The sequence below is a fragment of the Lissotriton helveticus genome, chromosome 5_1 (genome assembly GCF_964261635.1).
Source record: "Lissotriton helveticus chromosome 5_1, aLisHel1.1, whole genome shotgun sequence".
Classification (NCBI taxonomy): Eukaryota; Metazoa; Chordata; class Amphibia; order Caudata; family Salamandridae; genus Lissotriton; species Lissotriton helveticus.
Genome location: NC_136065.1, coordinates 1,650,340,933 through 1,650,364,558, shown reverse-complemented (window position 1 = coordinate 1,650,364,558; position 23,626 = coordinate 1,650,340,933). Strand labels below are relative to the sequence as shown.

General features: G+C 44.5%; 13 non-coding genes across 13 annotated transcripts; 4 read left to right on the top strand and 9 right to left on the bottom strand.

The window, feature by feature from the left end:
- Positions 1-252: 252 nt before the first annotated feature.
- TRNAT-UGU (transfer RNA threonine (anticodon UGU)) lies at positions 253-324 on the bottom strand. The gene has a single exon. It is a non-coding gene; the product is annotated as a tRNA-Thr (tRNA).
- Positions 325-921: 597 nt separating this feature from the next.
- Positions 922-1,003, bottom strand: TRNAS-GCU (transfer RNA serine (anticodon GCU)). The gene has a single exon. It is a non-coding gene; the product is annotated as a tRNA-Ser (tRNA).
- Positions 1,004-1,295: 292 nt separating this feature from the next.
- On the top strand, positions 1,296-1,390 carry TRNAI-UAU (transfer RNA isoleucine (anticodon UAU)). The gene is made up of 2 exons: positions 1,296-1,333; positions 1,355-1,390. It is a non-coding gene; the product is annotated as a tRNA-Ile (tRNA).
- A 9,813-nt stretch (positions 1,391-11,203) lies between these two features.
- On the bottom strand, positions 11,204-11,285 carry TRNAS-GCU (transfer RNA serine (anticodon GCU)). The gene has a single exon. It is a non-coding gene; the product is annotated as a tRNA-Ser (tRNA).
- Positions 11,286-11,558: 273 nt separating this feature from the next.
- Positions 11,559-11,653, top strand: TRNAI-UAU (transfer RNA isoleucine (anticodon UAU)). Its single transcript has 2 exons — positions 11,559-11,596; positions 11,618-11,653. It is a non-coding gene; the product is annotated as a tRNA-Ile (tRNA).
- Positions 11,654-13,483: 1,830 nt separating this feature from the next.
- Positions 13,484-13,565, bottom strand: TRNAS-GCU (transfer RNA serine (anticodon GCU)). Its single transcript has one exon. It is a non-coding gene; the product is annotated as a tRNA-Ser (tRNA).
- A 1,557-nt stretch (positions 13,566-15,122) lies between these two features.
- TRNAT-UGU (transfer RNA threonine (anticodon UGU)) lies at positions 15,123-15,194 on the bottom strand. The gene has a single exon. It is a non-coding gene; the product is annotated as a tRNA-Thr (tRNA).
- A 589-nt stretch (positions 15,195-15,783) lies between these two features.
- TRNAS-GCU (transfer RNA serine (anticodon GCU)) lies at positions 15,784-15,865 on the bottom strand. The gene has a single exon. It is a non-coding gene; the product is annotated as a tRNA-Ser (tRNA).
- Positions 15,866-16,157: 292 nt separating this feature from the next.
- TRNAI-UAU (transfer RNA isoleucine (anticodon UAU)) lies at positions 16,158-16,252 on the top strand. Its single transcript has 2 exons — positions 16,158-16,195; positions 16,217-16,252. It is a non-coding gene; the product is annotated as a tRNA-Ile (tRNA).
- Positions 16,253-21,169: 4,917 nt separating this feature from the next.
- On the bottom strand, positions 21,170-21,241 carry TRNAT-UGU (transfer RNA threonine (anticodon UGU)). Its single transcript has one exon. It is a non-coding gene; the product is annotated as a tRNA-Thr (tRNA).
- Positions 21,242-21,829: 588 nt separating this feature from the next.
- On the bottom strand, positions 21,830-21,911 carry TRNAS-GCU (transfer RNA serine (anticodon GCU)). The gene has a single exon. It is a non-coding gene; the product is annotated as a tRNA-Ser (tRNA).
- A 290-nt stretch (positions 21,912-22,201) lies between these two features.
- On the top strand, positions 22,202-22,296 carry TRNAI-UAU (transfer RNA isoleucine (anticodon UAU)). Its single transcript has 2 exons — positions 22,202-22,239; positions 22,261-22,296. It is a non-coding gene; the product is annotated as a tRNA-Ile (tRNA).
- A 1,154-nt stretch (positions 22,297-23,450) lies between these two features.
- Positions 23,451-23,522, bottom strand: TRNAT-UGU (transfer RNA threonine (anticodon UGU)). Its single transcript has one exon. It is a non-coding gene; the product is annotated as a tRNA-Thr (tRNA).
- Between the last annotated feature and the right edge of the window lie 104 nt (positions 23,523-23,626).

Genomic DNA, 23,626 nt, shown 5'->3' with positions numbered 1-23,626 from the left:
AGAGGTCATAGTCCTCGCTCTGACTTTCAAAGGAACTTCAAATATGCTTGGCTTTGCCCCGCGAGGTGAGAATGGCGTTTGTCAGGCGATCGGAAGGGGTGAGGCAATAGTTTATGGTTCAATGGTTTTCATGAAGTCTTCTTGATACGATGAAAGCAGGAAAGGGAAGCTTGTCAATAAGCAAACTTAAGACAATGTGTGACTCCTAGAAAGAATGACTTGGAAACAACATACAGAAAATCACATATTAAAAGGCCCTGATGAAGCTTGAACTCATGACCCCTGGTTTACAAGACCAGTGCTCTGCCACTGAGCTACAAGGCCAGCCTGCCTGCAGTATGTAAATCGCTTCATGTATTCTTACTGCGGTATGAAGATATCTATGATTTTGAGACTCTGTATGGAAATGCAGTTGCATTTGAATGTCTACATGCGTGCACAAATTGAAGAGCATGCTGAAGACACTTTTCTTGGAAGTAGGAAAAACTCCATTTTGATTTGAGAACATAAGAGTATTCACATTTATGACCATACTGATAGCTCTAGTTAGTATGTCCGCAATCAGTGACAGATAGAGAACTCACTTATTAGAAGAGATCTGTCTCTGTGGGGCAGACATATGTCAACAGTCATACACTTGAGATGGCTGAAACTTTAGGAGTAAGAGCTGCTTTTTTATCAGTCTATCTATCCAAACTGGTTAGAAGGCCAGGAGTGAGGGAAAGGCAATGCTCTGGACACTTCATGAAAGATCTAATTTCAATTAAGCACAAAACACTTCCCTTAATTTGACATAATTGCCAAAATGGAATAGTCAGTTGGGCCCTTCTAGTGGATTATAGCTGTGTCTTGAAAGAGAGTGTAATTGTACTACGAGACATGCCGACATGCCCACCTTCAAAAGAGTGTCTGATGGTGTTCCGACAAAGGTGGGATTCGAACCCACACGTGCAGAGCACAATGGATTAGCAGTCCATCGCCTTAACCACTCGGCCACCTCGTCTGCCTTAGGTGACTATGTTTCATTTTTTAGGAAATTCTTACTATGTGCTAATTACAAATAATCATAAGTTTCTCCTAGACTGTGTCAGAACTGGCAAATGTATGTGGTGTTCAATAGACAGAGCACGTGATATAGCAGAATTATCAAATCTGTTCCATTAGGACTGTAGTTTTTAATAGTCATGATAACATGCTAGCATGTGAGTCGATCTTGCACAGTGAATAAGGGAGCAGTGCCAGAATCTACTTGGTCAGCTCTAGATGGCTCAACTGGGGAGACATGAGAACAGTGAGCACCAGTGGCGCAAGCGGTTAGCGCGCGGTACTTATACAGCAGTACTTGCATTGAGGCATGCCGAGGTTGTGAGTTCGAGCCTCACCTGGAGCAGCTTACTGGTTTTTCATAAAGCATTTCACTAAAAGTAAAGATTAAACTTAAACTCAGGGTAAAGACGGCCCTTGCTAGAGAGTCTTTAATTCTTTTCAGGATCTGCGTGTCCGACTCTTCCGGGTGCAAATATCACAATCCTATTCGATGCTCCTTATAAACATTCCATGATGTGCCGTCTTGCATAGCATGCAAACACCACATCAGTGCATTTAAAAATACATTTGTAGAATAATAAATATGATGAAAACATTGTTGTCACGGGATAACCATATACTGAGGAGCTGCAAACAGTGCTGTATCAGCAACTTACAATACAATTTACCTGAAAGACATATCAAAAGAAGAGCGTCATCATATTAATGTTTCTAGTCAACATAAGAGTTGCACCATAGCAGCTTATGGCGCTTTCTGCTCAGATTGTGCCTCCAATCCCACATTGATTTTTTAATTCTTTGCAGTTTAAAAAACACAATTCATGCTCAAAGTTAACTTTTTAAAACCATTCAACCTATTACATTTATTTCTTTAACTTGTGAATGTGGTCCATGTTCTCTTTTCCACATCCCCATCACGATACTCCTTTTCCCGAAATCAGGTTCACTTCTTTATCCAGCTGACCCTTCCAAGGTCACCAAATCTATGAAGCGATTCTGCTTTTTCTCACATTCTCTCTATGTACAAGATACCTTGTATCATTTGAATGGACAGCAGGAGAGTCGGATATTTATGGTTGGTGGGGGTGGGGTTTTGAAGATTACCCTCATTTGACTAAGAGCCGGGGCATCTGGGAGGAAAAGTATTTTAAGGGGGATGACGTTCACATCTCCTTGGTGAAATTTCTAGATCCTTATTTCATCCTTTCTGTGGATGTGTAGAAAAGTCAGCCCATAACGCACCGGATGCCCAGGCTGCTGGTGCAGGGCGACTCTTCGTTTCCATCTTGAATAATTACCAAATAAAGAGACGGGCACTGGAAGCAGGAAGACAAGGACAGAGTTTATTTCTCATGAGGAGAGCATGTCATTTGGGACACTCGCATAGTGTCTTTGGGAGGTGCTCTAACAAGTTTCTCTGAGGCTTCGCCTTTTATACACAGGTTCGTGGCACACAGGCATCCTTTATTACAATCAATACATTGTGAAGTATGAAGATGTTCCAACACGTGGTTACAGTAGGGGCCCTTATCCTCCATGCAATAGGAGGGGGCTGTCACGCAGCTGAGTGTTCTGCTGATTCCATTGGAATGTGTGTGCCTGATCGAATCTCAGGGGGTGGGGCGGTCATGATCAATAGTGGCTTCTTTCAAGAGAGACGAGTGCATACAGTAGTGGGCAATAAACTGTATCCTCAGGCTAAGGGATGACCAGCGGTCCGTGCAGACATTCAGGCTCAGAGGTCGGGGTCATCAAAGGAGGGGTATTCATGGAAGGAAAGGAGGTGTTGGTCAGGCGCGGGGTGCGACTCTCAGAGACAGAGTCATGCGGGAAGGGAGGGCTCATGACTTGTACATGTGAGAGCGGGGGCTGTCAGGGTGCATGGGGGAAGCTTGCAGGGTCAGGGAAGGGGCGCTGGTGATCAATCGCAAGCAGAGAGACCATGGTACCTAAAATGGCTGTCGAGTACGTGTGTGCATGGGTCTATGCTAGCGGGATAACACAGTCAGTGTTTTAGCGATATCTGTTCTGCTTACAACAAGGGGTGCAGTGAACACAAATGAACGCCGCTTATGTGTATATACAATGCCAATTTCAACAGTCGCCGCTTTTTAAACATAGCTAGTACATTTGTGTTTACCCCAACTGATGGAGTGTACATATGGTCATGTGTGGCCAATGAAATAACGTTCGTCAAATGCTAGCAAATTGCGTGTAGCCATATGCAGTCGATACAATTGGCGGAATACGGTACATATGAATTTACATTCGCTGCGTTATTCATACAAATCTAGAGATCGGCATAACACGTAGTCGAGGGCAATCAGGAAAAACGTTCCGACATATTATAGACTCAGGTTCTGACTTTCTTTTCAATGACATCAACATATAGTAAAAAGTGCTATATGAGACTTTTGGACTTAAGTGACCGAAAACATTTTTGAAAGCAACAGGAATTTAGGGAGAAAGTTCAGGAAGGGGGTCTTAGTGAAAATGTCTTTTTCAACGACGAGCCACCACTGGTAGACTCTGTTAGTCCGTTTTTCTTTTCGTTGGCGCTTTTGAGCACCGGCGGTGGAGCTATAAGTCCAGCTCGGAATCATCCTTACGCGTTGCAGGGTGCGATCAGTCCTCTGCTGTTAGATCACAGTCCTGTTTCCTAACTCATTTTCTTAGGGGTGCCTCATGCTGGACACCTGCGTGTCTTTCTTTTTCCGTGGCAAAATCCCAGTCCATAGTCAAAGTTTATATGAAAGAGTTTGTTGAATAATCGAGGGAAGAGAGGGCGGAGTGGGGCCAGATCTTCGAACACACCAAGGGACCAAGGGAGCAAAGGACAATGAGCAGGCAGGCCCATCAGTCAGACTCAAAAGGGGACGGGGACTTCAGGCACGAGTGGGTCAGCAAGTCGAGGGCTTCAAGGCAGCGCTTCATTTCTTCATCAGCTGAGTTTGAAAGTTGTGCCTCGTCCCGCGTCTCGTTGCTCTGCGGCTCCACCTTTGGTTGCGGTCACATGTGCTTCATGATCTGTGGCCAGGCTGTGCGTCACGTCCAGCTCCTCTCCTCCGGTGATCGAATCTTTGAATGGGTAGAAAACAATTTTTAGAAAAACTGGCAGGAGAAGACATTTATACATCTCAATTCCGTCCCCAATCCTATGTAGGTGGGGGATAAGTTCATCGGTCACAGTCAGAAGTCGTCACTTATGGTGTCTGTAGGAGTGCATTGCTATGGCATTAATAAACCTGTTCGGTGCTCATTTGTGACGTATGTGGAGAGAAATTGGACCTTTATACGCAGTGTATTATATCAAACTCAAAATCGAGTCCTTATGTAGAGACTCGCCCTTCCCTTTAACCCAAGTATCGACACTCTTACATTTCCCCTCGGGGTCGGCTAACTCTGGTAAGCGAGGCGTTATCGTCATGAAGAAGGGGGAGGGGGTGCACGTAAAACAGGCTTTTCTTGGGGGGTGAACGTTAATCAAGGTCATCAATTTCGCTTTCGAGGGTAGATGACATGAAGCTGGGGTTAATCGGAGAAAAGGGGGCGTTTTGGACAGGGAGCTGGGGTCGATCGGGAGAATTGGGGGTACTCTGGACATCCACACTTAAGTGCAGAGGAGTGAAGTAATCTGTGCATTGGGAATTGCATTTTTAGCGAACTGAGAAACAGGAGGCCATTGACGTTATAGTCCCCCTATAAAGGCCAGATTAGGGGACGTTAGTCGTCTGACCCGTCCTTTCTTTCATGACCAACTCGGGTTCTATTGTTTTGCAGAAAGGAGAGGTAGTAATATGGCAAGTTACAGTCGTTTTAGTTCCTGTCAATTTTTCCAAACACCTTTGTGTTCGAGGAAACCCAATTAGGTGTTGTGCCGGGAGGGGCACAACGTTACCATACAAGGAAAGGGGGAACGGGTGGCTTTAGAGAGTGAGAGTGAGAGAGAGAGAGAGAGAGAGAGAGAGAGTGAGGGAGAGAGTGAGAGAGAGAGAGAGAGAGAGGGAGAGAGAGAGAGAGAGAGAGAGAGAGAGAGAGAGAGAGAGAGAGAGAGAGAGATCGCACTCTAAAATGGTCCATTCTGTACACGCATGACATGGAACGAGAGAGAGAGAGAGAGAGAGAGGTGTGTACAATAATGGGCCATTCAGCACACACACAACACAGAACAACAGGGATTAAGTACTACGGAAACACAGGCAGAGGGGTGACGTAGATCCATGCATCACGTATACATAAACTCAGACGGGGAAGACAGTACATGTATTATGTACAAAAATCCAAGACAAAACATAAAACAGTTATTGGCCAAAATTATCCCTTTCTGTATGCTGTGCATTCTTAGCATCCTAAGCTCTTTTTACCTTTTTCTTCTCCTTTATTCGTTGGCTGCCTTTTGCTGGTGGCTTTGATTGTACACACTTACGCCTTTGGCAATTGGTCACGAACTACCCTGGTCGGGCTAATGCTCACGGTGGTTTATTCGAGTCATTTTTAGCAAATGCGTTTCCAGGCTGAGACAACGGTTGGTGTCAGTTGGAGAACAGTGGGGCAGCTTGGAGTTACATGTCTAGGAGGGTGCGAAGAAGGATGCAGTAAATTTTATATGTACCTCACCTCAAAATATTCCTTAACTTTCCCTATTTAATTAATTGTAGGATGCTCATTCATTAGTGCACGTCATTTTAGTTGTACTATTCGGGGTGCCAAGCGAAGTTATATTTTGTGGTTTCCCCTTCAGGCTGCCCTCTCAGGCGCTAAGTTCAGAGAGAGAAAAATAGTCATGGTTTGCTTGTTGCGGTTAGGTACCATAATCAAAACCCTTTTTCCCGTCTCTTCCTCCGCTAGATCACCGTTTTTCATACATTGATCGATATTCCGATGTGACCTGCAGAGAGAGGGAAAAAGAAGGGGGCAGGGGCTACATTGATAGACACATTAGCGTGCATAAACCCAGAAAGGCTTTTACTTACTGCATACTCGGCCTATCTCCACGGGATGCAGTCCCTGCCAACTGGGCGTTTAAGCCCCGGTGGACCGTTAGTGTGACTCTTTTTATACAGGTAGCATATAAAGTATAGGCTAAATACCAGGATTTTTAGCGGTGGCTTTTTGGCTGTCCAAAAAGGAAAAACGCACACAGAGAAAACTTGGACCCATCATTTTTGCAATATTTCAACGTACTATACTTTTTAATCCTTTAAACAGTGGTCGTTTATTCGAAAATTACCAATTCACACGTGACAACTATGTTTGCTTTTTCCAAAAATCTTTAATAAGAATGTCGGTGCATAAATATGGGCCTACAACCCCATGGGCCGGCCACGGAGCAGGCTGGAACTGTAGATGTGGGGATACTTTATTAGTAAAAAACTTTAGTGGAGTCAGTGGTCGTTTATTTCATAATAAAGGTGCGAAAAGCGCAATAAAATCATGTCGAGACTTCAGTGTGAGCGAGTGTCATAAGTGTTGGGCTTCCAACTTTCAATAATCATGATGTGCAAAACTTAAACAACAATTCATTGTCCGAATGTTCAATTAATACCCATCTGATGTCAATTTGCCGTCTGAACACATGATCAGTACCCATCCAATATCAATTCATTGTCCGAACCTATAACCAGTACCCATCCCATATCAATTCATTTCCCGAACTGACAGTACACATCCTGATTCCATTAATTGTCCGAACATATAATCAGTACACATCCTATATCACTTCATGTGGTTAAAAAAACCTTCATACATATCTCATGACACCAGGGCTGAACATTCGGGGTACAACAAGGAGTTGGAAGTTTCATTTGCATCGGCGCCATTTTGGGTGCAGTCAGGCAGATCCAGGCATAGTCTAAATGTCTACTAACTCGTGGTTGGCCCAGAGCTTCTTTTGGCAGTCCAAAAGTTCCGTTAAAGGGTAAAAGAAGGGATCGGTGGTCTGAACCATCAATCAAAAAGGGAGGGAGGCAACAATGTTCCTACCGGGTCATACTGTGCTTTCACCGGAACTGATCCGAACTGTAGTCTGCAGGATTCTAGTCATTCAAACTGAGGCCCGCGTCAGCATGGGAGCGCCGATGTCCTGCGGCTACATTTCCATCGTTTCGTGGGCAATCATGGCAGTCATTCCCCATCGGGGGTATCTGCGGGGGTCGGGGACTCCCGCGGCTCCTCTAGAATCTTCAAGGTCGTGGAGGACTATGGTGGTGGAGTCAACTGGTGACCGGGCCATTCCTTCATGCTGGGCCCGCTCTTGCCAGGTCGATCGCCATTTTGAGAGTTCGGCAGCTACCGGCGATCGCGGGGTCAAATGAGCGGACGGGCTCCACCCTGCCGGGCGAGGCGTTGCAGCATCGCCACAGTGGAAGAACCCTTTTCCGGGCGCCTGGAGCGCTGAGGGTGCAGCTGGGAAGCCTCCACCTGGGGAGGTGGGAGAGGCTTGTTCGCACCACCTCTCCCTCCCAGTGCACCCCACGGCGTCTCGCTTGACATTTGTTATGGCCGGACCAGGCGATGAGGACGAGGGGGGGGGGTCGGAGGCATGTGCAAGACATCCCCCCCACAGTGTTGTCGCTGCCAGTATGGAAGAAAAAAGAAATGTCCCGTCCGTCTTTGGGCCAGGCCTCTGGTTGATGGTGGCCGGACGCTCCTTGCCACGGCTGGGAGAGAGAGAGGGGGGTCGAGGACACGGACATCCCCCCCCTGCAACTCTCCAGTGTTGTAGTAGCAGCCGCTGCGACCGGATCCCGTCGGCCTCGACCTCTCTTCAGGCCCTTCATGGATGTTGGTTCAGACTGGGAGAGAGAGGGGAGGGTCGAGGACATAGACATTCCCCCCCCTTGCAACTCTCCAGGGTTGTCGTAGCAGTCCCCTTGGCCGGGTCCCTTCGGCCTCGGCCTCTCCTCCGGCTACACCCTACATGATGATCTCCGGCCGACTGTTGGCAGCAGGACCCGCCCTATATGTGTTGTTCCCGGCTGGGCATAGCCGTAAACCTGTTGCACTTTGGAAGTTTCCAGAATGGGGGCGGATGTCTGTTGCTTTGTATCTTTCTCAGGTTGCCGTTATTGGGCGTGGCAGGCGGTGGGACAGACATGTTTGGGGCAGTGAGGGGCGAAGAAGCCTCGTTGCCTTGTGACCGTTGCAATGTCACGCTTGGTTTCTCTTACTGTTTTCATGTTTCTTATTACGGACTTATTTCTAACCTTTCTTGTTTCTAGGACAATCATAGGTTTTATCATTAGGTATTGTTATCGTTTCCTTGTTCGTTCTTTAATAAAAAGTTCATCAGTGGCCTACTGATTTTCGTTTTCCTATTCCTTTCTTTCCAGGTTGTTTCATGCTAAAGTTTCTGTTAACAGGATACAGTGATCACTTCGTTATTGTTGTATATGTCCTTTTCACTATGGGTGCTCTCTGGTCGGGCCAGATGACCTACCTCTAGTAAATGGTCCGGGTGAGACTGGCGTATCAATCAGTGGGGAGTAGATAGGCATGACAGATTACAACGGGGGACAAAGGTCCGCATTACCTACCCTTCACTACTTGCAAAGACTAGACAGAGCATGGCGACTCTGTGTTTGTTTGCAAATAGAGAATACCTCCAAAAAGAACCAATTCCAAACAGTCAATGTTCGGACAATCAATCAATCAATGAGGAATGAAATAGGTACGACGTGTTAAAGGCTTGCGTTACCTACCCTTCACTATCGGCAAAGGGAGAGAGAATATTCCTATTCTTCCCCGTTTGCAGGCAGAGAAGATCCTTAAGAGAACCAACTTCGAACAATTCAATGCTCGATTCAATCAATCAATCAATGGGGAGAAAAATAGGTATGACGGATTACCATGGGGACAAAAGTCTGCATTACCTATCCTTCACTATCTGCAAAGACTAAACAGAGTATGGCGACTCTGTGCTTGTTTGCAAATAGAGAATCTCTCAGAGACAATCAATAAGTAATACAAGTATTTTCAAACAATCAATCAATCAATTTCGCAATTTGTCGTGTGTCACGACCTTACCCGGACCGGACCATGTGGACAGTTCTTCGCCTTCCTTTTTCCAGCGCCCGATCGGTCTCTTTCTCCATGTTTTTACCGCAGCATTCCTGTGGGATTCCAGTCAGGACAATAGGTCACTTGAGAGAGGTCCGTTCGGAATCGGTGAAGTTCATTCAATCGGCAGCCGGACGAGGGCCCTCTCAAGGCAGGTATACTCCAATCATTTAGATGTTCACCCCATCGCCTGGACCTCTCTTACCGGACCTTATGTCGCTGATGGACCCCGCGTTGGGGCGCCAATTGTAGAAAAGTCAGCCCATAACGCACCGGATGCCCAGGCTGCTGGTGCAGGGCGACTCTTCGTTTCCATCTTGAATAATTACCAAATAAAGAGACGGGCACTGGAAGCAGGAAGACAAGGACAGAGTTTATTTCTCATGAGGAGAGCATGTCATTTGGGACACTCGCATAGTGTCTTCGGGAGGTGCTCTAACAAGTTTCTCTAAGGCTTCGCCTTTTATACACAGGTTCGTGGCACACAGGCATCCTTTATTACAATCAATACATTGTGAAGTATGAAGATGTTCCAACACGTGGCTACAGTAGGGGCCCTTATCCTCCATGCAATAGGAGGGGGCTGTCACGCAGCTGAGTGGTCTGCTGATTCCATTGGAATGTGTGTGCCTGATCGAATCTCAGGGGGTGGGGCGGTCATGATCAATAGTGGCTTCTTTCAAGAGAGACGAGTGCATACAGTAGTGGCCAATAAACTGTATCCTCAGGCTAAGGGATGACCAGCGGTCCGTGCAGACATTCAGGCTCAGAGGTCAGGGTCATCAAAGGAGGGGTATTCATGGAAGGAAAGGAGGTGTTGGTCAGGCGCGGGGTGCGATTCTCAGAGACAGAGTCATGCAGGAAGGGAGGGCTCATGACTTGTACATGTGAGAGCGGGGGCGGTCAGGGTGCATGGGGGAAGCTTGCAGGGTCAGGGAAGGGGCGCTGGTGATCAATCGCAAGCAGAGAGACCATGGTACCTAAAATGGCTGTCGAGTACGTGTGTGCATGGGTCTATTCTAGCGGGATAACACAGTCAGTGTTTTAGCGATATCTGTTCTGCTTACAACAAGGGGTACAGTGAACACAAATGAACGCCGCTTATGTGTATATACAATGCCAATTTCAACAGATGCAGACTCAGTCGGAACAGAGGTCATAGTCCTCGCTCTGACTTTCAAAGGAACTTCAAATATGCATGGCTTATTTGGCTTTGCCCGGCAGGGCTTGCCCGGCGGGGTGAGAATGGTGTTTTTCAGGAGTTCGTCAGGCGATCGGAAGGGGTGAGTCAATAGTTTATGGTTCAATGGTTTTCATGAAGTCTTCTTGATACGATGAAAGCAGGAAAGGGAAGCTTGTCAATAAGCAAACTTAAGACAATGTGTGACTCCTAGAAAGAATGACTTGGAAACAACATACAGAAACTCACATATAAAAAGGCCCTGATGAGGCTTGACCGCATGACCCCTGGTTTACAAGAGCAGTGCTCTGCCACTGAGCTACAAGGACAGCCTGCCTGCAGTATGTAAATCGCTTCATGTATTCTTACTGCGGTATGAAGATATCTATGATTTTGAGACTCTGTATGGGAATGCAGTTGCATTTGAATGTCTACATGCGTGCACAATTTGAAGAGCATGCGTAAGACACTTTTCTTGGAAGTAGGAAAAACTCCATTTTGATTTGAGAACATCAGAGTATTCACATTTATGACCATACTGATAGCTCTAGTTAGTATGTCCGCAATCAGTGACAGATAGAGAACTCACTTATTAGAAGTGATCTGTCTCTGTGGGGCGGACATATGTCAACAGTCATACACTTGAGATGGCTGAAACTTTAGGAGTAAGAGCTGCTTTCTTATCAGTCTATCTATCCAAACTGGTTAGAAGGCCAGGAGTGAGGGAAAGGCAATCCTCTGGACACTTCATTAAAGATCTAATTTCAATTAAGCACAAAACACATCCCTTAATTTGACATAATTGCCAAAATGGAATAGTCAGTTGGGACCTTATAGTGGATTATGGCTGTGTCTTGAAAGAGAGTGTAATTGTACTACGAGACATGCCCACCTTCAAAAGAGTGTCTGATGGCGTTCCGATGAAGGTGGGATTCGAACCCACGCGTGCAGAGCACAATGGATTAGCAGTCCATCGCCTTAACCACTCGGCCACCTCGTCTGCCTTAGGTGACTATGTTTCATTTTTTAGGAAATTCTTACTATGTGCTAATTACAAATAATCATAAGTTTCTCCTAGACTGTGTCAGAACTGGCAAATCTATGTGGTGTTCAATAGACAGAGCACATGATATAGCAGAATTATCAAATCTGTTCCATTAGGACTGTAGTTTTTAATAGTCATGATAACATGCTAGCATGTGAGTCGATCTTGCACAGACCATCTACTTGGTCAGCTCTAGATGGCTCAACTGGGGAGATATGAGAACAGTGAGCTCCAGTGGCGCAATCGGTTAGCGCGCGGTACTTATACAGCAGTACTTGCATTGAGGCATGCCGAGTTTGTGAGTTGGAGCCTCACCTGGAGCAGCTTAATGGTTTTTCATAAACCATTTCACTAAAAGTAAAGATTAAACACAGGGTAAAGACGGCCCTTGCTAGAGAGTCTTTACTTCTTTTCAGGATCTCCGTGTCCGACTCTTCCAGGTGCAAATATCACAATCCTATTCGATGCTCCTTATAAACATTCCATGATGTGCCGTCTTGCATAGCATGCAAACACCACATCAGTGCATTTAAAAATACATTTGTAAAATAAGAAATATGATGAAAACATTGTTGTCACGGGATAACCATATACTGAGGAGCTGCAAACAGTGCTGTATCAGCTACTTACAATACAATTTACCTGAAAGACATATCAAAAGAAGAGCGTCATCATATTAATGTTTCTAGTCAACATAAGAGTTGCACCATAGCAGCTTATGGTGCTTTCTGCTCAGATTGTGCCTCCAATCCCACATTGATTTTTTAATTCTTTGCAGTTTAAAAAACACAATTCATGCTCAAAGTTAACTTTTTAAAACCATTCAACCTATTACATTTATTTCTTTAACTTGTGAATGTGGTCCATGTTCTCTTTTCCTCATCCCCATCACGATACTCCTTTTCCCGAAATCAGGTTCAATTCTTTATCCAGCCGACCCTTCCAAGGTCACCAAATCTATGAAGCGATTCTGCTTTTTCTCACATTCTCTCTATGTACAAGATACCTTGTATCATTTGAATGGACAGCAGGAGAGTCGGATATTTATGGTTAGTGGGGGTGGGGTTTTGAAGATTAACCTCATTTGACTAAGAGCCGGGGCATCTGGGAGGAAAAGTTTTTTAAGGGGGATGAAGTTCACATCTCCTTGGTGAAATTTCTAGATCCTTATTTCATCCTTTCTGTGGATGCAGACTCAGTCGGAACAGAGGTCATAGTCCTCGCTCTGACTTTCAAAGGAACTTCAAATATGCATGGCTTATTTGGCTTTGCCCGGCAGGGCTTGCCCAGCGGGGTGAGAATGGCGTTTGTCAGGAGTTCGTCAGGCGATCGGAAGGGGTGAGGCGATAGTTTATGGTTCAATGGTTTTCATGAAGTCTTCTTGATACGATGAAAGCAGGAAAGTGAAGCCTGTCAATAAGCAAACTTAAGACAATGTGTGACTCCTAGAAAGAATGACTTGGAAACAACATACAGAAACTCACATATAAAAAGGGCCTGATGAGGCTTGAACTCATGACCCCTGGTTTACAAGAGCAGTGCTCTGCCACTGAGCTACAAGGACAGACTGCCTGCAGTATGTAAATCGCTTCATGTATTCTTACTGCGGTATGAAGATATCTATGATTTTGAGACTCTGTATGGAAATGCAGTTGCATTTGAATGTCTACATGCGTGCACAATTTGAAGAGCATGCTTAAGACACTTTTCTTGGAAGTAGGAAAAACTCCATTTTGATTTGAGAACATCAGAGTATTCACATTTATGACCATACTGATAGCTCTAGTTAGTATGTCCGCAATCAGTGACAGATAGAGAACTCACTTATTAGAAGTGATCTGTCTCTGTGGGGCGGACATATGTCAACAGTCATAGACTTGAGATGGCTGAAACTTTAGGAGTAAGAGCTGCTTTCTTATCAGTCTATCTATCCAAACTGGTTAGAAGGCCAGGAGTGAGGGAAAGGCAATCCTCTGGACACTTCATGAAAGATCTAATTTCAATTAAGCACAAAACACTTCCCTTAATTTGACATAATTGCCAAAATGGAATAGTCAGTTGGGCCCTTCTAGTGGATTATGGCTGTGTCTTGAAAGAGAGTGTAATTGTACTACGAGACATGCCCACCTTCAAAAGAGTGTCTGATGGCGTTCCGACGAAGGTGGGATTCAAACCCACACGTGCAGAGCACAATGGATTAGCAGTCCATCGCCTTAACCACTCGGCCACCTCGTCTGCCTTAGGTGACTATGTTTAATTTTTTTAGGAAATTCTTACTATGTGCTAATTACAAATAATCATAAGTTTCTCCTAGACTGTGTCAGAACTGGCACATGTATGTGGTGTTCAATAGACAGAGCACATGATATAGCAGAATTATCAAATCTGTTCCATTAGGACTGTAGTTTTTATTAGTCATGATAACATGCTAGCATGTGAGTCGATCTTGCACAGTGAATAAGGGAGCAGTGCCAGTATCTACTTGGTCAGCTCTAGATGGCTCAACTGGGGAGATATGAGAACAGTGAGCTCCAGTGGCGCAATCGGTTAGCGCGCGGTACTTATACAGCAGTACTTGCATTGAGGCATGCTGAGGTTGTGAGTGCGAGCCACACCTGGAGCAGCTTACTGGTTTTTCATAAACCATTTCACTAAAAGTAAAGATTAAACTCAGGGTAAAGACGGCCCTTGCTAGAGAGTCTTTACTTCTTTTCAGGATCTGCGTGTCCGACTCTTCCAGGTGCAAATATCACAATCATATTCGATGCTCCTTATAAACATTCCATGATGTGCCGTCTTGCATAGCATGCAAACACCACATCAGTGCATTTAAAAATACATTTGTAGAATAATAAATATGATGAAAACATTGTTGTCACGGGATAACCATATACTGAGGAGCTGCAAACAGTGCTGTATCAGCTACTTACAATACAATTTAACTGAAAGACATATCAAAAGAAGAGCGTCATCTTATTAATGTTTCTAGTCAACATAAGAGTTGCACCATAGCAGCTTATGGTGCTTTCTGCTCAGATTGTGCCTCCAATCCCACATTGATTTTTTAATTCTTTGCAGTTTAAAAAACACAATTCATGCTCAAAGTTAACTTTTTAAAACCATTCAACCTATTACATTTATTTCTCTAACTTGTGAATGTGGTCCATGTTCTCTTTTCCTCATCCCCATCACGATACTACTTTTCCCGAAATCAGGTTCACTTCTTTATCCAGCCGACCCTTGCAAGGTCACCAAATCTATGAAGCGATTCTGCTTTTTCTCACATTTTCTCTATGTACAAGATACCTTGTATCATTTGAATGGACAGCAGGAGAGTCGGATATTTATGGTTAGTGGGGGTGGGGTTTTGAAGATTAACCTCATTTGACTAAGAGCCGGGGCATCTGGGAGGAAAAGTATTTTAAGGGGGATGAAGTTCACATCTCCTTGGTGAAATTTCTAGATCCTTATTTTATCCTTTCTGTGGATGCAGACTCAGTCGGAACAGAGGTCATAGTCCTCGCTCTGACTTTCAAAGGAACTTCATATATGCATGGCTTATTTGGCTTTGCCCGGTAGGGCTTGCCCGGCGGGGTGAGAATGGTGTTTGTCAGGCGTTCGTCAGGCAATCGGAAGGGGTGAGGCAATAGTTTATGGTTCAATGGTTTTCATGAAGTCTTCTTGATACGATGAAAGCAGGAAAGGGAAGCTTGTCAATAAGCAAACTTAAGATAAGGTGTGACTCCTAGAAAGAATGACTTGGAAACAACATACAGAAACTCACATATAAAAAGGCCCTGATGAGGCTTGAACTCATGACCCCTGGTTTACAAGACCAGTGCTCTGCCACTGAGCTACAAGGCCAGCCTGCCTGCAGTATGTAAATCGCTTCATGTATTCTTACTGCGGTATGAAGATATCTATGATTTTGAGACTCTGTATGGAAATGCAGTTGCATTTGAATGTCTACATGCGTGCACAAATTGAAGAGCATGCTTAAGACACTTTTCTTGGAAGTAGGAAAAACTCCATTTTGATTTGAGAACATAAGAGTATTCACATTTATGACCATACTGATAGCTCTAGTTAGTATGTCCGCAATCAGTGACAGATAGAGAACTCACTTATTAGAAGTGATCTGTCTCTGTGGGGCAGACATATGTCAACAGTCATACACTTGAGATGGCTGAAACTTTAGGAGTAAGAGCTGCTTTCTTATCAGTCTATCTATCCAAACTGGTTAGAAGGCCAGGAGTGAGGGAAAGGCAATCCTCTGGACACTTCATGAAAGATCTAATTTCAATTAAGCACAAAATACTTCCCTTAATTTGACATAATTGCCAAAATGGAATAGTCAGTTGGGCCCTTCTAGTGGATTATGGCTGTGTCTTGAAAGAGAGTGTAATTGTACTACGAGACATGCCCACCTTCAAAAGGGTGTCTGATGGCGTTCCGACGAAGGTGGGATTCGAACCCACGCGTGCAGAGCACAATGGATTAGCAGTCCATCGCCTTAACCACTCGGCCACCTTGTCTGCCTTAGGTAACTATGTTTCATTTTTTAGGAAATTCTTACTATGTGCTAATTACAAATAATCATAAGTTTCTCCTAGACTGTGTCAGAATTGGCAAGTGTATGTGGTGTTCAATAGACAGAGCACATGATATAGCAGAATTATCAAATCTGTTCCATTAGGACTGTAGTTTTTAAAAGACATGATAACATGCTAGCATGTGAGTCGATCTTGCACAGTGAATAAGGGAGCAGTGCTAGTATCTACTTGGTCAGCTCTAGATGGCTCAACTGGGGAGATATGAGAACAGTGAGCTCCAGTGGCGCAATCGGTTAGCGCGCGGTACATATACAGCAGTACTTGCATTATGGCATGCCGAGGTTGTGAGTTCGAGCCTCACCTGGAGCAGCTTACTGGTTTTTCATAAACCATTTCACTAAAAGTAAAGATTAAACTCAGGGTAAAGACGGCCCTTGCTAGAGAGTCTTTACTTCTTTTCGGGATCTGCGTGTCCGACTCTTCCAGGTGCAAATATCACAATCCTATTCGATGCTCCTTATAAACATTCCATGATGTGCCGTCTTGCATAGCATGCAAACACCACATCAGTGCATTTAAAAATACATTTGTAGAATAATAAATATGATGAAAACATTGTTGTCATGGGATAACCATATACTGAGGAGCTGCAAACAGTGCTGTATCAGCTACTTACAATACAATTTAACTGAAAGACATATCAAAAGAAGAGGGTCATCATATTAATGTTTCTAGTCAACATAAGAGTTGCACCATAGCAGCTTATGGTGCTTTCTGCTCAGATTGTGCCTCCAATCCCACATTGATTTTTTAATTCTTTGCAGTTTAAAAAACACAATTCGTGCTCAAAGTTAACTTTTTAAAACCATTCAACCTATTACATTTATTTCTTTAACTTGTGAATGTGGTCCATGTTCTCTTTTCCTCTTCCCCATCACGATACTCCTTTTCCCGAAATCAGGTTCACTTCTTTATCCAGCCGACCCTTCCAAGGTCACCAAATCTATGAAGCGATTCTGCTTTTTCTCACATCCTCTCTATGTACAAGATACCTTGTATCATTTGAATGGACAGCAGGAGAGTCGGATATTTATGGTTAGTGGGGGTGGGGTTTTGAAGATTAACCTCATTTGACTAAGAGACGGGGCATCTGGGATGAAAAGTATTTTAAGGGGGATGAAGTTCACATCTCCTTGGTGAAATTTCTAGATCCTTATTTCATCCTTTCTGTGGATGCAGACTCAGTCGGAACAGAGGTCATAGTCCTCGCTCTGACTTTCAAAGGAACTTCAAATATGCATGGCTTATTTGGCTTTGCCTGGCAGGGCTTGCCCGGCGGGGTGAGAATGGCGTTTGTCAGGCGTTCGTCAGGCGATCGGAAGGGGTGAGGCAATAGTTTATGGTTCAATGGTTTTCATGAAGTCTTCTTGATACGATGAAAGCAGGAAAGGGAAGCTTGTCAATAAGCAAACTTAAGACAAGGTGTGACTCCTAGAAAGAATGACTTGGAAACAACATACAGAAACTCACATATAACAAGCATTGGAAATGCAATAGGTCTCGCATTAGAAGAGTTGGAGCTTTGGTTTTGTAAATGACAACTTTTTTTTATGTGTTGGTCTTGAAAATAGCAAAATTAATTGCTTTGTCATTTACAATGCCAATACTTTTAACTTTTTCAAATGTGACACCTATAGCATTTGTAATGCCACATGTTTTGTATGTACGTGACTTACATGTATTCATATAACAAATACAAATGGCTTTTAATTTTTTTAAATAATTAATAGTTAAATAAAAGTTCTTGTAATTTATAATAGCAATAGCTTAAACTATTGTAAATTACTTTTGTGAAGAATATGTGCAGTGTATTTTATTGTGGTAGAGTGAGGGTGGTTGAGTGAGGGCAGCAGAGTGGTAGAGTGAGGGCGGTAGAGTGGTAGAGTGAGGGCAGTAGAGTGAGGGCGTGAGGGCAGTAGAGTGAGGGCGGTAGAGTGAGGGCGTGAGGGCGTTAGAGTGGTAGAGTGAGGGCAAGAGTGAGGGAGTGAGGGCGGTAGGGTGGTAGAGTGAGGGCGGTATAGTGAGGGCAGTAGAGTGAGGGCAGTATAGTGAGGGCGGTAGAGTGAGGGCGTGAGGGCGGTAGAGTGAGGGCGTGAGGGCAGTAGAGTGAGGGCGTGAGGGCTGTAGAGTGGTAGAGTGAGGGCAGTAGAGTGAGGGCGTGTGGGTGGCAGAGTTATGGCAGTAGAGTGAGGGCAGTAGAGTGGTAGAGTGAGGGCGGAGAGTGAGTGCGGTAGAGTGAGGGCAGTAGAGTGAGTGCGGTAGGGTGAGGGCGTGAGGGCGGTAGAGTGAGGGCGTGAGGGCAGTAGAGTGAGGGCGTGAGGGCTGTAGAGTGGTAGAGTGAGGGCAGTTGAGTGAGGGCATGTGGGTGGCAGAGTTAGGGCAGTAGAGTGAGGGCGTGAGGGCAGTAGAGTGGTAGAGTGAGGGCGGTAGAGTGAGGGCGTGAGGGCGGTAGAGTGGTAGAGTGATGGCAGCAGAGTGAGGGCGTGAGGGCGTTAGAGTGGTAGAGTGAGGGCGGTAGAGTGAGGGCGGTAGAGTGAGGGACGTAGAGTGAGTGCGAGCATCAGAACAAACTCGAATTGCAAAAAAAGAACTGGTGGTTGCCGAATAATCAGCTGTGGTTTTGCTGCCCTTCTATGGACACTGGAGGTGGGGGTTTGTGGTGGGCGGTCTGCTTGTTCTGCCTTGCGAGTGCTTGACGCTGTAGACCTGAATTTGGAGTTACCTCTAAAACAGATATACCTTCTACAAATCAAAATATGTTGGCGGGAGCAGGGTGCATTTGGGGTTACTGGAGGCAAAGGGGTGTGGGTATGACACGATCTGTAATGTACGACTGTCTGCGAGCATTATACAAATCTATCCACATACATACATAAAATTGTATTTGTGTGAGGCTTGGAAAAGAGAAATTACACTAAAGTGCCTGATGCGCAGCACTTTTCGAGCTGAAAAATAAGTGAATCCGCTCCAGATTCAAAGCAACCCGGCTTTTACCAAAAAGTATAATATTACAAGATACAAAATGGAACGAGGAATCCTGTCTTAGGTACAATTGTTGAATATCGTCTAAATGAGGCACGAATATTTAAAGATATGTTCTTCTCGGCGTTGTATGACTATCTTTAAGTTTCTTTTTTAACTTTCACGACAGCTCCGGGGTCTTCCCCACCTGTCATACAACAGGTTTGTCTTCTTCTTATTATAAATATGATTTATTGTATTCCTTCGTCCCTTCAGTTCACTGTAGCAGCCTGTTGGATTTGCTTCTCGCTTGCCAGTCACCCAGCACACACTCTGCTCTTCAGGCGAGCTGCAGTTGTAAATATGTAACTACAAACTGCAAGGAGCGCCCATAAAAATTCTAAGGAATACTCATTTAGGGCATCAAACCCCCCTCTTTGGTGCTGGCACTCAGAGACAGGCTGGCTGGGAGGCCGGCGTGTGAAGGGCAGGCTGCCGCTGCTTGAAGGTGTTCGAGGCCAGACAGATCCTTATCTGATGCTTATCCGAACACCAAAGCGACCGGCCGCTTTGAGTCCATTTGCCACCCACCATCCACTTCACGCGCTCCTCGTGGCTCATTGTAAAGAGGAACCCGAACAGTGCTGCGTACTACTTGCTGCAAAGCGCTTAATGGCTCGTTCGGCGCTAGCAAGCACTATGTGTATACAATTTACAATTACAACTTTTAAAAATACGTCGCACACCAGGTAGGGGGTTTCTTGTGCGAGGCAGACAAAAAGTAAAGGTTAAAGGAAAAAGTAAACAGGACATAGTAACACCAGTTGTTAAAGTGTTCATTCATTCAGCGCTGAAAAAAACCTTCTCACAAAGGCCCGTCGCGCTGTGTTGCTCTCCATCTTACTGAGTGTAAATAATACAAACACAACAATGCATTCTCCTTTCTGATTAAAATACCCAGGGGCGCGTTCACCTCAGTATTTCTACACATTGCAGCACTCATTCAAGGCGCTACTGATTGCTTCAACTGTTGAATGCAGTTTTCATTTTAATTTCAAATGGAAAACTGTCCCGCCCGAATGCAAACCCGAAGGATGTAATTTAGTAAGGCTCAACGTGCTTCGTTTTTTTAAAATGTAAATAAATACAGAAAACAATCTGTTTCCCTTTTATATTAATAAAAAAAAAGCAGAAATTAGATCGCCAATCATGACAGCCAGACTAATAGCAGAGCATGTTGTCAACAGAGAGATTTGTCTTATTAAAAGGACTCGGTGACGGTTTAAGTAGCAGCAAATACGAACATGTGGTATTACTACAATGCTAATTTTCAGCCTAAAAATAATTCTGCAAGGAAAAGGAAGCATATATTATTAATCTACTCCCTATGTGGCTCCAGAGCTGCGTACTACTTGCTGCAAAGCGCTTAACGGCTTGTTCGGCGCTAGCAAGCACTATATGTATGCAATTTACAATTACAACTTTTAAAAATACGTCGCACACCATGTCGGGGGTTTCTTGTGCGAGGCATACGAACATGTGGTATTACTACAATGCTATTTTTCAGCTGAAACTAATTCTGCAAGGAAAAGGAAGAATATATTATTAATCTACTCCCTATGTGGCTCCAGAGCTGCGTACTACTTGCTGCAAAGCGCTTAACGGCTCGTTCGGCGCTGGCAAGCACTATGTGTATACAATTTACAATTACAACTTTTAAAAATACGTCGCACACCAGGTAGGGGTTTCTTGTGCGAGGCAGACAAAAAGTAAAGGTTAAAGGAAACAAGTTTAAACGAGACCCAGAGGAGGCTATCTTAAAACAAGGTTGTGCTGGGAGAGAGAGAGTGGGGAGGAGAGTAGGAGGAGGAGGGAAAGGCAGATAAGGGGAGGGGGGAGGAGAAATGCGACACGGCGGGCAGGGGAGGGGGCGGAGCGGGGAGAGGGTGTAAGCAGCTGTAAAAGCGAAAGCGCTGTAAGACGGAGGGAAAGGCAGATAAGGGGAGGGGGGAGGAGAAATGCGACACGGCGGGCAGGGGAGGGGGCGGAGCGGGGAGAGGGTGTGAAAACAGCAGGGGCCTGGAGTGCGGCTGAGGGAACTGATGTGCACGCACTTTTAAGCTCAATGCACATGCGCATTGAGCTTAAAAGTCACGGGCACTGCAAGGAATCGCCACGATTCCTTGCTTGTTAGTTAAAGGTTGTTTAAGCCGCAATAGGCTCGCAAGCTCGATGCGCATGCGCATCGACAGGCGAGACCTAAAAAGGCCCTGATGAGGCTTGAACTCATGACCCCTGGTTTACAAGACCAGTGCTCTGCCACTGAGCTACAAGGCCAGCCTGCCTGCAGTATGTAAATCGCTTCATGTATTCTTACTGCGGTATAAAGATATCTATGATTTTGAGACTCTGTATGAAATGCAGTTGCATTTGAATGTCTACATGCGTGCACAAATTGAAGAGCATGCTTAAGACACTTTTCTTGGAAGTAGGAAAAACTCCATTTTGATTTGAGAACATAAGAGTATTCACATTTATGACCATACTGATAGCTCTAGTTAGTATGTCCGCAATCAGTGACAGATAGAGAACTCACTTATTAGAAGTGATCTGTCTCTGTGGGGCAGACATATGTCAACAGTCATACACTTGAGATGGCTGAAACTTTAGGAGTAAGAGCTGCTTTCTTATCAGTCTATCTATCCAAACTGGTTAGAAGGCCAGGAGTGAGGGAAAGGCAATCCTCTGGACACTTCATGAAAGATCTAATTTCAATTAAGCACAAAACCCTTCCCTTAATTTGACATAATTGCCAAAATGGAATAGTCAGTTGGGCCCTTCTAGTGGATTATGGCTGTGTCTTGAAAGAGAGTGTAATTGTACTACGAGACATGCTCACCTTCAAAAGAGTGTCTGATGGCGTTCCGACGAAGGTGGGATTCGAACCAACGCGTGCAGAGCACAATGGATTAGCAGTCCATCGCCTTAACCACTCGGCCACCTCGTCTGCCCTAGGTGACTATGTTTCATTTTTTAGGAAATTTACTATGTGCTAATTACAAATAATCATAAGTTTCTCCTAGACTGTGTCAGAACTGGCAAATGTATGTGGTGTTCAATAGACAGAGCACAGGATATAGCAGAATTATCAAATCTGTTCCATTAGGACTGTAGTTTTTAATAGTCATGATAACATGCTAGCATGTGAGTCGATCTTGCACAGTGAATAAGGGAGCAGTGCCAGTATCTACTTGGTCAGCTCTAGATGGCTCAACTGGGGAGATATGAGAACAGTGAGCTCCAGTGGCGCAATCGGTTAGCGCGCGGTACTTATACAGCAGTACTTGCATTGAGGCATGCCGAGGTTGTGAGTTCGAGCCTCACCTGGAGCAGCTTACTGGTTTTTCATAAACCATTTCACTAAAAGTAAAGATTAAACTCAGGGTAAAGACGGCCCTTGCTAGAGAGTCTTTACTTCTTTTCAGGATCTGCGTGTCGACTCTTCCAGGTGCAAATATCACAATCCTATTCGATGCTCCTTATAAACATTCCATGATGTGCCGTCTTGCATAGCATGCAAACACCACATCAGTGCATTTAAAAATACATTTGTAGAATAATAAATATGATGAAAACATTGTTGTCACGGGATAACCATATACTGAGGAGCTGCAAACAGTGCTGTATCAGCTACTTACAATACAATTTAACTGAAAGACATATCAAAAGAAGAGCGTCATCATATTAATGTTTCTAGTCAACATAAGAGTTGCACCATAGCAGCTTATGGTGCTTTATGCTCAGATTGTGCCTCCAATCCCACATTGATTTTTTAATTCTTTGCAGTTTAAAAAACACAATTCGTGCTCAAAGTTAACTTTTTAAAACCATTCAACCTATTACATTTATTTCTCTAACTTGTGAATGTGGTCCATGTTCTCTTTTCCTCATCCCCATCACGATACTCCTTTTCCCGAAATCAGGTTCACTTCTTTATCCAGCCGACCCTTCCAAGGTCACCAAATCTATGAAGCGATTCTGCTTTTTCTCACATTCTCTCTATGTACAAGATACCTTGTATCATTTGAATGGACAGCAGGAGAGTCGGATATTTATGGTTAGTGGGGGTGGGGTTTTGAAGATTAACCTCATTTGACTAAGAGCTGGGGCATCTGGGAGAAAAATTATTTTAAGTTGGATGAAGTTCACATCTCCTTGGTGAAATTTCTAGATCCTTATTTCATCCTTTCTGTGGATGCAGACTCAGTCGGAACAGAGGTCATAGTCCTCGCTCTAACTTTCAAAGGAACTTCAAATATGCATGGCTTATTTGGCTTTGCCCGGCGGGGTGAGAATGGCGTTTGTCAGGCGTTCTTCAGGCGATCGGAAGGGGTGAGGCAATAGTTTTTGGTTCAATGGTTTTCATGAAGTCTTCTTGATACGATGAAAGCAGGAAAGGGAAGCTTGTCAATAAGCAAACTTAAGACAAGGTGTGACTCCTAGAAAGAATGACTTGGAAACAACATACAGAAACTCACATATAAAATGGCCCTTATGAGGCTTGAACTCATGACCCCTGGTTTACAGGGCCAGTGCTCTGCCACTGAGCTACAAGGCCAGCTTGCCTGCAGTATGTAAATCGCTTCATGTATTCTTACTGCGGTATGAAGATATCTATGATTTTGAGACTCTGTATGGAAATGCAGTTGCATTTGAATGTCT